The sequence below is a fragment of the Ips typographus genome, linkage group LG3, assembly GCF_016097725.1.
Source record: "Ips typographus isolate SLU linkage group LG3, UJ_Ityp_2.0, whole genome shotgun sequence".
Taxonomy (NCBI): domain Eukaryota; kingdom Metazoa; phylum Arthropoda; class Insecta; order Coleoptera; family Curculionidae; genus Ips; species Ips typographus.
In genome coordinates, this window is record NC_138424.1 from 10,556,918 (window position 1) to 10,568,365 (window position 11,448).

General features: G+C 33.6%; 2 long non-coding RNA genes across 2 annotated transcripts; one reads left to right on the forward strand and one right to left on the reverse strand.

The window, feature by feature from the left end:
* The first annotated feature begins 6,819 nt into the window (after positions 1–6,819).
* LOC145726285 (uncharacterized) lies at positions 6,820–8,394 on the forward strand. Its single transcript, XR_014177555.1, has 2 exons — positions 6,820–7,155; positions 7,343–8,394. It is a non-coding gene; the product is annotated as an uncharacterized LOC145726285 (long non-coding RNA).
* Positions 8,395–10,395: 2,001 nt separating this feature from the next.
* On the reverse strand, positions 10,396–11,145 carry LOC145727341 (uncharacterized). Its single transcript, XR_014177861.1, has 2 exons — positions 10,618–11,145; positions 10,396–10,554 (listed from the first exon to the last, which is right to left on the reverse strand). It is a non-coding gene; the product is annotated as an uncharacterized LOC145727341 (long non-coding RNA).
* Positions 11,146–11,448: the final 303 nt, after the last annotated feature.

Sequence of the window (11,448 nt, forward strand, 5' to 3'; positions counted from 1 at the left end):
TTCAGCTCGTCCATCTCTGGTGGTCGTGGCAAACTATAGTATGTCCAAACATCCATGTTTTTACATCCTAAAGTTTTAGGGAGTTAGGTCTGGTGAGTGGGGGATGGTGAAAAGTGCCAGAAGTGCAGTCAGAGCCCAGTTAGTACCGAGATAACAGCGGAAAGGTCCTACCCAGATTTTAAGAATAAAATTATCGCCACTCGGGGGAAAGGTCTGGGAGGAATTGTGGCCCTCTTCTTGGCGGGTTGGTCTTGAATTGTCATCTATCTGAAACAGAAGAAAAACATATTAATAATTACCCGTTATCCGGTAACTGGTATCGGTAGGGTACTTCTAGCTCCGGGTCGTAGTTCACTGCTTCTCGCATTAAATGATTTTCGCTGCTTTTAGCTTTTTGGAATACCTTTGCGCTCTGTTTGATCCTTTCTGTTACGGTGGTGAACTTCAAGTTTCGCTGGATCTTCACGTTACTGACGTACCATGGGGCGTCCACCGCTGTCCTGGGCGCAATGTTTTCCAGAGTTTGGAGTTTCCTTCTGACGTTGCCTTCTATCCTCATCTTTAGTCTTCTTTTGAAGACTATGGCCTGCGTTTCTCCGCGTTTAGGTCGATCTTCCATTTGTTGCACCATTTCTCCAATGATGTGGTCTTCTCTTGCAGGTATCCGGTCAGGAGTCGGCCGCTCCTGCTCCGGGCCATGATAGCAGTGTCATCTGCGTAGAGCGCTAAGCTGGTCCGCTGATGAATTCTGAATTCGGTCAACCTCAGGACTTGGAGTTCCGTTGATAGTGTCCTCCGGAATTCAGAAATTGCTTTCAGAGTAATCCAAGTAATTAAGTGAAATCAATTCGGTTTCCTTTTCCTCTAATTAAGTTTCTCGTGCGAAAAATGTATCGTTTTTTGTAAGAAAATAAAAACTAAAATTTACAAAATTTTCAAAAGCGACCCTTCCAATTTTTTCCAACAGAATTTAAAAATTTTGAATTTTGACTTTTAGTAAACTTTTTTGAAAAAATGTAAGTACTCTTTTGCAGTTTCTTCAGGGGGTTAAAATCAACTTGCACCTTAAATACCTTGGAAAGTGTATAATTTTTGTAGGACGCATTTAAGCTCATTTTGCAGGTTTTGACAAGTGGAATAATAACGACGTATTAATTTACAGAGTGTACCCATTTAAAATTTTTGATTTAAGTGACTTTGAACGCACCGACACGACGTCACTTTTCAAGCAATTCTTTTGGGAGGTAATATGACCTAAAATATCTCAGAAACTATATAATTTTTGTAGGGCACATTTGAGGTTATTGTGTAGGTCTGGAAAATCTGAATCAAATGACGTATTAATATCTACAGGATATTCTATACAAATTTTTTGATTTGGCACTTTAAACGCACCAATCTCACTTGCAAAGCAATTTCTTCAGGAACTTAAAGCCAACTTTCACCTTAAGTATCTCCGAAACGGTACACTTTTTATATTGTACTTGTGACGCCATTTTGTAGTCCAGACTTTACGTAAACCAACGACCTAAAAACATACAGGATGTCCTATTCAAACTAGTGCACAAGGCTTTGTTAAATGCAATTTCCTGTTGAGATTAGGGACTATTTTCACCCTGTATATCTCCGAAACTGTACACTTTTTGTACAGGGTGAGTCAACGATAGAGTAAAGGGGATTATTTCACTTGTGTCGAAATTTAGGACAAAATATCGCTTACAAAAGTTTTAGAGAATGTTCAGGTGCATAGTTTAAAATTATTTCTGAGTATACTGGGTGGTCCAATAAAGCGTGGTAAGTATAACTACTTTTTTTTAATGGTGACCTTGTATATTTATACATATTTGGGTTCTCTATGTTATCAAAACATTTTTTATATAACATGTCCTATGCTTATCTCTAACCGTTTTTGACATATTAATTTTTGAATATAGCAAATTTAAGACTTTGTAGGGCTATAGCTCTCAAACGGATCGAGTCAGAACAAAACGGATTGCATGTTCCTATCTCAACTTTGCCTCAACTATGCCCTATCTAACCGCGGTATTTTTAAATTTGACAGCTGTAATTTTTTTTACTCTTAAGATTTTTTGACAAAATTTAAAAAATACCAAGGTTAGATAGGGCATGAAAAGTTAAGATAGGAATATGCAATCCTTTTTGTTCTGACTCGATCCGTTTGAGAGCTATAGCCCTACAAAGTCTTAAATTTGTTATTTTCAAAAAATAATATGTCAAAAACGGTTAGAGATAAGCATAGGACACGTTATATAAAAAATGTTTATGATAACATAGAGAATCCAAATATCTATAAATATACAGGGTGTTCCATTAAAAAAAAGTAGTTATACTTGCCACGCTTTATTTGACCACCCAGTATACTAAGAAATAATTTTAAACTATGCACCTGAACATTCTCTAAAACTTTTGTAAGCGATATTTTGTCCTAAATTTCGACACAAGTGAAATAATCAACTTTACTCTATCGTTGACAATTTCTTCAGCTGGTTTAGACCAACTTTGACATCAAATATCTCAAAATCACTTTTTTCCTTTTTTTCACCACCAGATGTTGCACAACAACTTTCAACCTCTTCTAACTCGGCCACATGGCAAAATTCAGTGAAATGATCAGAGATAAAAATTGTAGGGAATTTAATTTTCTACGAAATCCTTAGAGGGGCATTTTGCCCTCAAGGGCCTCATAAAGCAGCTATTTTCCAGAAATCAAGACAAGATTGCCAATAATGAATTATGTAGTACATTATTAAACTTATTTTCAACGACCGAGTTAAACGATTTGTGAGTAGTTGAATTAATTCGAGTAGTTCAACTGCTTTACAGAACTAATTGGTAACTCACATAATTTTTTAAATTATTTGCAAATTATGATTGAATTACATTTAAGAATAATATTAAATATAAAAACTTTAAAAGTTGAAAATATGTATAAATGATACATGCTTTTTGTTTGGCAGTGTAAATATTTTTACAAAACGTTATATAAAAATACGCAAGTCTACGATAAAAAATTCTATTTTTTTATCGTCAAAAGTGCAAATTACACAGATTCTTTTGTATTAGCGCTAATGGCCGTAAGCCCAAAAAAAAATACAAACAGGAAAACGTTGTACTAATTAAAGCATCCAGCTAAATACAAAGTCCACTTAGTCGAAAAAAAAACCAAACCGTAAAAACGAGACTGTATAATATTAAGTGGGATCGTTTTGAACCGGTTAAACCATTTATTGGTGAAATTTAACGGTTTATAATGTAAAAACCAAACTGAAATAATTTTTTATTTATGTTTCATTTCAAATTGTGTCCTAAACCAACTCAGCATGTTTGCGTTGTAAGCAATTTCCAGCTGCCATAACAAAAAAATGTATCAATGCATTAACATTGTATTAACTGGAAAGTAAAAAAAGGTTAATCATCTATTTATGAAATAATTAACAATCTGACGATGTCACAGGTATTTATTTATCGACGGAAAAAACAATATTATCGAACGGCCCCATTTGTAACAATACCGAACGTTATTGGCAATCAGTACGATAATAGTTGCCATTAACAAAGACATTAGCCGCAGTGCTCGATGGGCCCTTTATGATGTAATAAACATGAAAAACTGCTTTTTTAACAAAGCATTTGCCATTTATATCAAATGCTAAAAGGTTTCGTTTGTGTTATTTATATCTTCGGCCGGTCATTTCCGCATAAACTGGCTACGATAAGCGTGTACTTTAATAAATTTTTTCGCAAAATATCGCTGAACGGCCGATTCGATGATGCATCGCCTTGGAATTTTTAGTTTTGTTGGAGCTTTTGCTAATACACGGATTTTTGCACTAATTCACAGAAACGTTCATTGTCATCAATTGCCATTGGTAAACTCTAACAATTTGGTGTTTGAGTGCCGGTAGCAAAGCTTGTATTTTTCTTGTTTTTCTTCTGGTAATTTATTAAAATACAATATTAAAATTACTGTTTTTGGATTGATGATTGATTTGATTTGAAGATACATTTTATGACCACATTCAGATCTCGACCAGATGACAAAGTTTACTTTTTCGTTTTTAGCACTTTTACAAAAGGTCCTACATGTTCCAAAAAGCTTAAGTTACAGCAAAAACAACACACATCATTGTACTTCTTTAAATAAATCACCAAGCAAAAATGGACTTAAATAATATTTTCTTTGTTACTAAACTTATTAAGAAACTATGCACTTTTTCCAAGAGAATTTTCACGTTTTTGAAACATTGCACTATGGCTTTTGCAGAGTTTAGACTTAAACGTTCAAAGAATATTGATTTAAATGATCAGAAACCTCTAGACCTCTAAATGTTGAGAAGCTTCTAAAAATTGGCAGCAAGCCAACAAGTGTCTAAAAACCTTCCTAGACTTATTTTAAACTGCCAGAGGCCTCTACAAGTATAGAAAACCTTCCCAGACTTATTTTATATTGTCAGAAGCCTCTAAGACAGTTTTGAATGTGCCAAGGATCTCTAAATGCTACTGAGAATTTTCTCAAAAGTTCCAGAGCGTTCTACAACTGCCTTAAACTATCCCAGAACTGTTTTAAACTGCCAGAGGCCTCTACAAGTGTAGAAAACCTTCCCAGACTTGTTTTAAATTGTCAGAGGCCTCTAAGACAGTTTTGAATGTACCAAAGACGTCTAAATGCTACTGAGAACCTTCTAAAAAGTTTGAGAGCATTCTAGAACTGCCTTAAAGTTTCCTAGAACTGTTTTAAATTGCCAGAGGTCTCTACAAGTGTATTAAACTTTTCCAGACTTGTCTTAAATTGTCAGAGGCCTCTAAGACCGTTTTGAATGTGCCAAAAATCTCTAAATGCTACTGAGAATTTTCTGAAAAGTTCCAGAGCATTCTACAACTGCCTTAAACTTTCCCAGAACTGTTTTAAACTGCCAGAGGCCTCTACAAGTGTAGAAAACCTTCCCAGACTTGTTTTAAATTGTCAGAGGCCTCTACGACAGTTTTGAATGTGCCAAAGACGTCTAAATGCTACTAAGAACCTTCTAAAAAGTTTGAGAGCATTCTAGAACTGTTTTAAATTGCCAGAGGTCTCTACAAGTGTATTAAACCTTTCCAGACTTGTCTTAATTTGTCAAAGGCCTCTAAGACCGGTTTGAATGTGCCAAAGATCTCTAAATGCTACTGAGAATGTTCTGAAAAGTTCCAGAGCATTCTACAACTGCCTTAAACTATCCCAGAACTGTTTTAAACTGCCAAGGACCTCTACAAGTGTAAGAAACCTTCTCAGACTTGTTTTAAATTGTCAGAGGCCTCTAAGACAGTTTTGAATGTGCCAAAGATGTCTAAATGCTACTGAGAACTTTCTAAATAATTTGAGAGCATTCTACAACTGCCTTAAACGTTTCTAGAACTGTTCTAAATTGCTAGAGATCTCTACAAGTGTATTAAACCTTTCCAGACTTGTCTTAAATTGTAGAGGCCTCTAAGACCGTTTTGAACGTGCCGAAGACGTCTAAATGCTACTGAAAACTTTCTAAACTAAAAAGTTTGAGAGCATTCTAGAACTGCCTTAAACTTTTCCAGACTTGTCTTAAATTATCAGAGGCCTCTAAGACCGGTTTGAATGTGCCAAAGATCTCTAAATGCTACTGAGAATTTTCTCAAAAGTTCCAGAGCATTCTACAACTGCCTTAAACTATCCCAGAACTGTTTTAAACTGCCAGAGCCCTCTACAAGTGTAGAAAACTTTCTCAGGCTTGTTTTAAATTGTCAGAGGTTTTGAATGTGCCAAAGACGTCTAAATGCTACTGAGAACATTCTACAACTGCCTTAAACTTTTCCAGAACTGTTTCAAATTGCCAGGGGCCTGTAGAAACATTTTTAAAGTTTCATAGACCTCTAAATGTTATTGAACATCTTCTAAAATATGCCAAGTGCCTCTAGCAGCCTCTTAAACCTTCCAGGAATTGTTTTAAACTGTCAAAAGCTTCTAGATCTATTAGGAAAATACTAGTGGTTTCTAAATGCTACTAAGAGGCTTCTTCAAGTGTTCTAAACCTTGTATAAGAATGTTTAAATTTGCCAGAAGCCCCTAAATACGACTGGAAACTTTCTACAAATTACCAGAGGCCTTTAGAGTCACGTCACGCCTGTTCTAAGGGCAATTTGCAAATATTTAAAGACACCCTAAGCTAAGTTTTATTTTGACAATCAATGAATATCACATTTAATCACCAAAAACGTTTTTAGCTGGTGATTGTGACGCAAAAGTCACTGAACAGACTACACTGGAGTTGCTTCTGCAACACTCTACCAATTTACCAAAAATAACTTTCTAAGCTTTTTATTAATTTTAAAATTTGCCAGTTATTACTCGATATAACACATCTGCAAAGGTTTTCTTTGATTTTACTTGTTACTTTTAACGATGATTTTTATTTTTAGCCGACTATGAAGGCTTTCACGGCCGGTCAAAACTAAAATATGAAAATTATTTTTATTTTTATTTATAGAATAGAATAGAGATAGAGAAAAATACCTGTAATATCAAACGCCGTGTGGTGGTACGATTGTAGATAAATGAACCATCTTATACACGTGTAGTATGAGAAAAACCAATCATAAGAATAGTCTTGTACCGGAGAAAAAAAAATATTGCTTTATGTATTAGATTACATACATAATTAATTTTGTCATTGAAACGTTCTTAATTATTTCTACTTGTTTACTGTTTGTAATTTGCGCTGCCATATCTCTCTCATGTGTCAATTTTCATATGTTTCATACCATGTCAAAAGCAATAATAAAGTCTAACCTCAAAAAAAAATACATACTGTTCTCGCGGTCTGAGTTTACCCGTGCGTCATCCCCCTGTGATTTAGAAGTAGACATGCATTATTGACTTCATCCTTGTCTATTGTTCACTTTCAGAAAGGGTAAATATCTAAGTGAATGTCTTCCAAAAAAAAAAGATTTACTGATTAGCGCTTCTATTTCAGTCATTGTCAGTTTGACAACCATCGAAATTGATTTGATTTGTTTACTATTAATTCTTTTCCGTTTCTTTATGTTGTTAATCATTTATAAAGTTTTCTATTTACCACACCACCACAGTTCTTTTAAGAGCTATTGTTTCTACGCTTTTAACATTCTGTAAGTACTTTCATAATATTATTATTAATATTTTTATTTTTTTTATGTCGGCTGTCACGATCTAACCAAAATTGGCACAATTACTAACCTGTTTTGAAAAAAAAGTGGGAGTGTCTATTATGATTTTTATTTAGCCATTTGGTTTTTCCTAAATTCGGAATTACTTAGTATTACAGTATTTTTTTAGAAAATGCCTGGAAAAATTCTCTACAGACAAGCCCAGCAGTTAATTCTTAACCTTTGTGAATATTTTGAATTGGAAAAAACTAATGGAGGACCTTTCGAAGCTTTCTCATCTGTTCAGGAAGAAAATAAGAAATTTTAAGACCTTACATATTCTTACTGATGTATTTTTTTTTGATACTAGAAGGTTGTAGCTGCTTTGAAAATTTCCCGCAAAACTGTTTATTCGATTCGGGAAAAGCAAGCAAGTAATCCTATGATTTCCTCACCTAGAAAACCTAAATCGAGACGTTATCGACGGGTCAAGACCACTGATTTATCTGAAAGCATTAAAATGGATGTTCGAAATACATTATATATGATATGTACAACGATAGTATGTTAATAATAGTAAAATATATCTACTTTTGTAAGAAACATCTATTAACATTTCATTGTTTCCAGAGACTGAGATTTTTGGGTTGCATTATAGATTTTTCATAAAAATTTCTTCAAACATATTAATAATAAAGTCATAGAAAAAATAAAATAAGGTCTAAAATGTTTTCCAGCGGGTTTAAAATAAAATTAGTGGATTGCAACCTGAAAATGAGATATGAGATACTACAGCATCACTCAGAATGTCTTATTAAATTTTTAATTTGTTGTATTTATTTTAGAGAAACATGTAACCATCCAGAACCTAAATCAAGAGCTTAAAGTTAAAGAAATACTACATATTGGTGATACATCTCTGCGAATTTTGGTAAATAAATTAGGTTTCAAATTTAGACGGAATTCTATGATCCAAACGGAGACTTCTCATAAATAAAAAATGTTATTTCGGTCAATATATTTTTGATTTGCTTTGGTATACCTAAGGTTGTTTTAGTGCAAATTTGCAGCCAAAGATCTCTACTTTCTGACTGACAATACAAGCAAAATTTTAAACGTGACGAAGCTTTAGACACGCCCTTTTCTATAATATGAACACAACAGGTTTGTTGACGAAAACTTGATTTGATTCATATGATTATAAATGACGTAGTCTTCGTGACGCACGGGTAAACTCACTCCGCGAGAACAGTATTTTGTATTCCTGAATTGTAAGATTTTGGTAAACACCAAACTACAGATAAACTTTTTTTCATTTCGAAGTTGCCATAGTAGAACAAAACATAACCACAATGAATTTTATTAATTTCCGGAAATAAAAGTTTTATACTTTAACTTTTTTTTAAATTATGTAGTTATTTATGTCTATTCAACTGACAAATTGTAATACTTGTATTTCTAATAATCTTGATAGTTGATTTTGACAAATATTAGCAAAAAGGGATTATTGTGAGTTAAAAAAAACACCTTTAGTTTTAGTAAATTTCTCAGTGAAAATTAGGTTTCTGCGAATTTACCTTTTCCACTGAAAGTACTCGGGGCAAAGTCAAAGAACATGATTTTTGCCCCGAGTGTAATAAACATGACAAGGAAAGTGTATTAAAGTGTACGGTAAGCTCGAAAATCTGACGTTTCAAATAAAGTATCGCCACATTGAAATTTACGTTCTATTGTGTTAAAACTAATCCAGCAATAAAGCAGGCTCGGCGGCATAAACTTAGCGTATGCACACACACAAAATAAAAAGTTACGAGCGCGCCATAACTGGGTTTTAATCGGATTAAATGCAGCGAAGTCGACACTCAAGATAAACACGCCCGATAGCGTCCCCCAAGGATTTAAGGTAAAGTTTATACGGCATTAAGCGGCGAAAAAGTTTTGTTGCACTTTCCGCGATCTGTTCGGCGCTGTTTAACATCCGGTTTAATATATTTCCGTTGATTATCTGCGTCGATCCAATAAAGTAAACGGATAAAAATAAAACAAATGCGACAGCATCGCTTTGCTAAAACGTTGTCGCTTATAAATCTCGTCGCATCGCTATCAAGCGTATTTATCTTTAACACCGTCCTTCAAATATTTAATCAGATTAAAACTCGTCTGTTTGGCAATTCTTGTTCGACACAGATATATGTGCGCTCAACGCCGTCGTTGTTTATCCAAAAAGAAATGACAAAACACGCCTACGGTTTTCACTCAACCCGATTAAATATCGAGGCGATGAAGGCTCAGAGTGTTCTAACAATGAAAAAAATTATGCTCCGCCATATTGAAATTTACGCACGTTGTTTATTACAAGCTAGGCTATCCATCTTTTTAATCACCTGTTTAAACGTTGCCGTATTGACAAATTCCTTCTTTAAATCTCACAATATGTATCTTTCATTAAGCAATTATAAATGAAAATGAGAAAACTATATTGTTTTGAAAAAAAAACATTCTAAGAATCTCCCATTTGCATGCAATAAATGCTTTTTTTTTTCGAAATCTGTATAATTCATCGGTCCGTTTATTACTGCAACTAACAATACACCAGGTTCACATCTGCTCGTGGAAGATGTGGCAACATAGGGCACAGTCCCAACTGACAGTCGGCTAAACATTCTAAACAACATTTTGAGGAATTTTAAAAAGTTGAAAAACAGCAAAAACTACAAACAGAAGAAATAAAAACTTAATTTAGGGTTGTTTAAGTTTATTAATTAGTGTTGTTATTCCGAGGCAAAATTTAAGATTTTTCTTCACCAAACTGGAAAATTAATATCTGGATCTTAATCTTTTAATTATCTGGAAAGAACATCACATAGGTGCATTCAAACGAGTCATTAACAGCCCAATACCAAAATTTGCAAGAAAGTAAAGACAATGTGTGTATCCTGGAGACTATTAAATCCTTGCAGTTTTGTGATGATCCTAAAGCAGTGTTTTAACTTATAACAGAATTGATGGTGTTTTAAGAACTTGCTTCTTGGTTTAGTGATTTAGATTGCTTATTTATTTCCTTTTGTAAATTTATGCAGCATTAAATACATATCAATTTGGTTTTGTTGTGTGATTTATGTTTTTTCAATTTCAGTTTAATTTATGGTAAGAGCAGGTAGGTATCTCAGTTGAAGAAATTATCTAATTTTATGATTGTTTATGAAGAAAACGACTTCTTAGATAAAAAAGAAACTTGAGTGTACTTTTTAAAGATTTTATTTGTATATTTCATAATGTAATAATAATACAATTCAAATAGTAATTTAACCTACTATCTGATGTAAAAGTATTTAACAGTAGCACCATCTGTTTCTAGCCTTATAGTCAGAGAAGATATGGCAAAATTTATAAGGGCTAATTCTGCAAAATAATAGCATTTGATCAAATTTAAGTATTAAGTAACTTATATCTTTCTAATATTACCTGAAACTTACTAGAAATTTGTGTTTTCAACACTCTGCATATGGATTTTGACAACACCATTATAACCACAGCTTCAAACACCTTTGTTCAGAGTTTTTTAGAGCAATTGATAATCTGACTTTTTAAATTTGGGCCCTTTCAAAGCATGATAAGCAAACTCCAGATTAGGCAAATAAAGGTACCTGAAACATAAGCTATTTAGTATTACCAGCTCATTAATACCTCTACCAGAGTCCTTTTTATAATATTAGGTAAATCACCTTGTCATCTTCTGCTAAATACACCTTTACTCTATATCCATTTTTCTTCGAGAACCACCGGCTTGAATAAACTTGGTTTTTGTAGTGTTCTTGTAAAAACTCTTCTTGGGAGTAAGTAAATATATGGGCTGTTTCCTTGTGACAGTGTTTTCTATTAGAAAATGCATCCTTTTCTGTTCCACAAACTCTAGTTCCTTCAGAATGTTTTACTGGGCCCGTTGATAGTTGTAAAGTGTGTTAAGAAGGTGGCATTTTCAAAACTGTCTACCGAAACACACACACATTATCTAGTCTCACACGTAGTATCGCAGATAAATCCTTAAAATTTAAAATATTGCAAAAATTTACATTAAAAAAAACATTTTCTTTGTTTACTTTTTGCCAACAATGGCAAATGATGACGTAACCGCCACGGGAAAAAAAGAGGACCATACTTAATGTTTTTCTACAACTGTTCAATAATATGCTTATTATTCACCCGTGAGTAATAGCTCTTTACTTACTTCTAAATCTAATATGACGGCGGTCAGTATAGTAAGCCAAAAAAAAACTATATTTGGACAAAATTTGG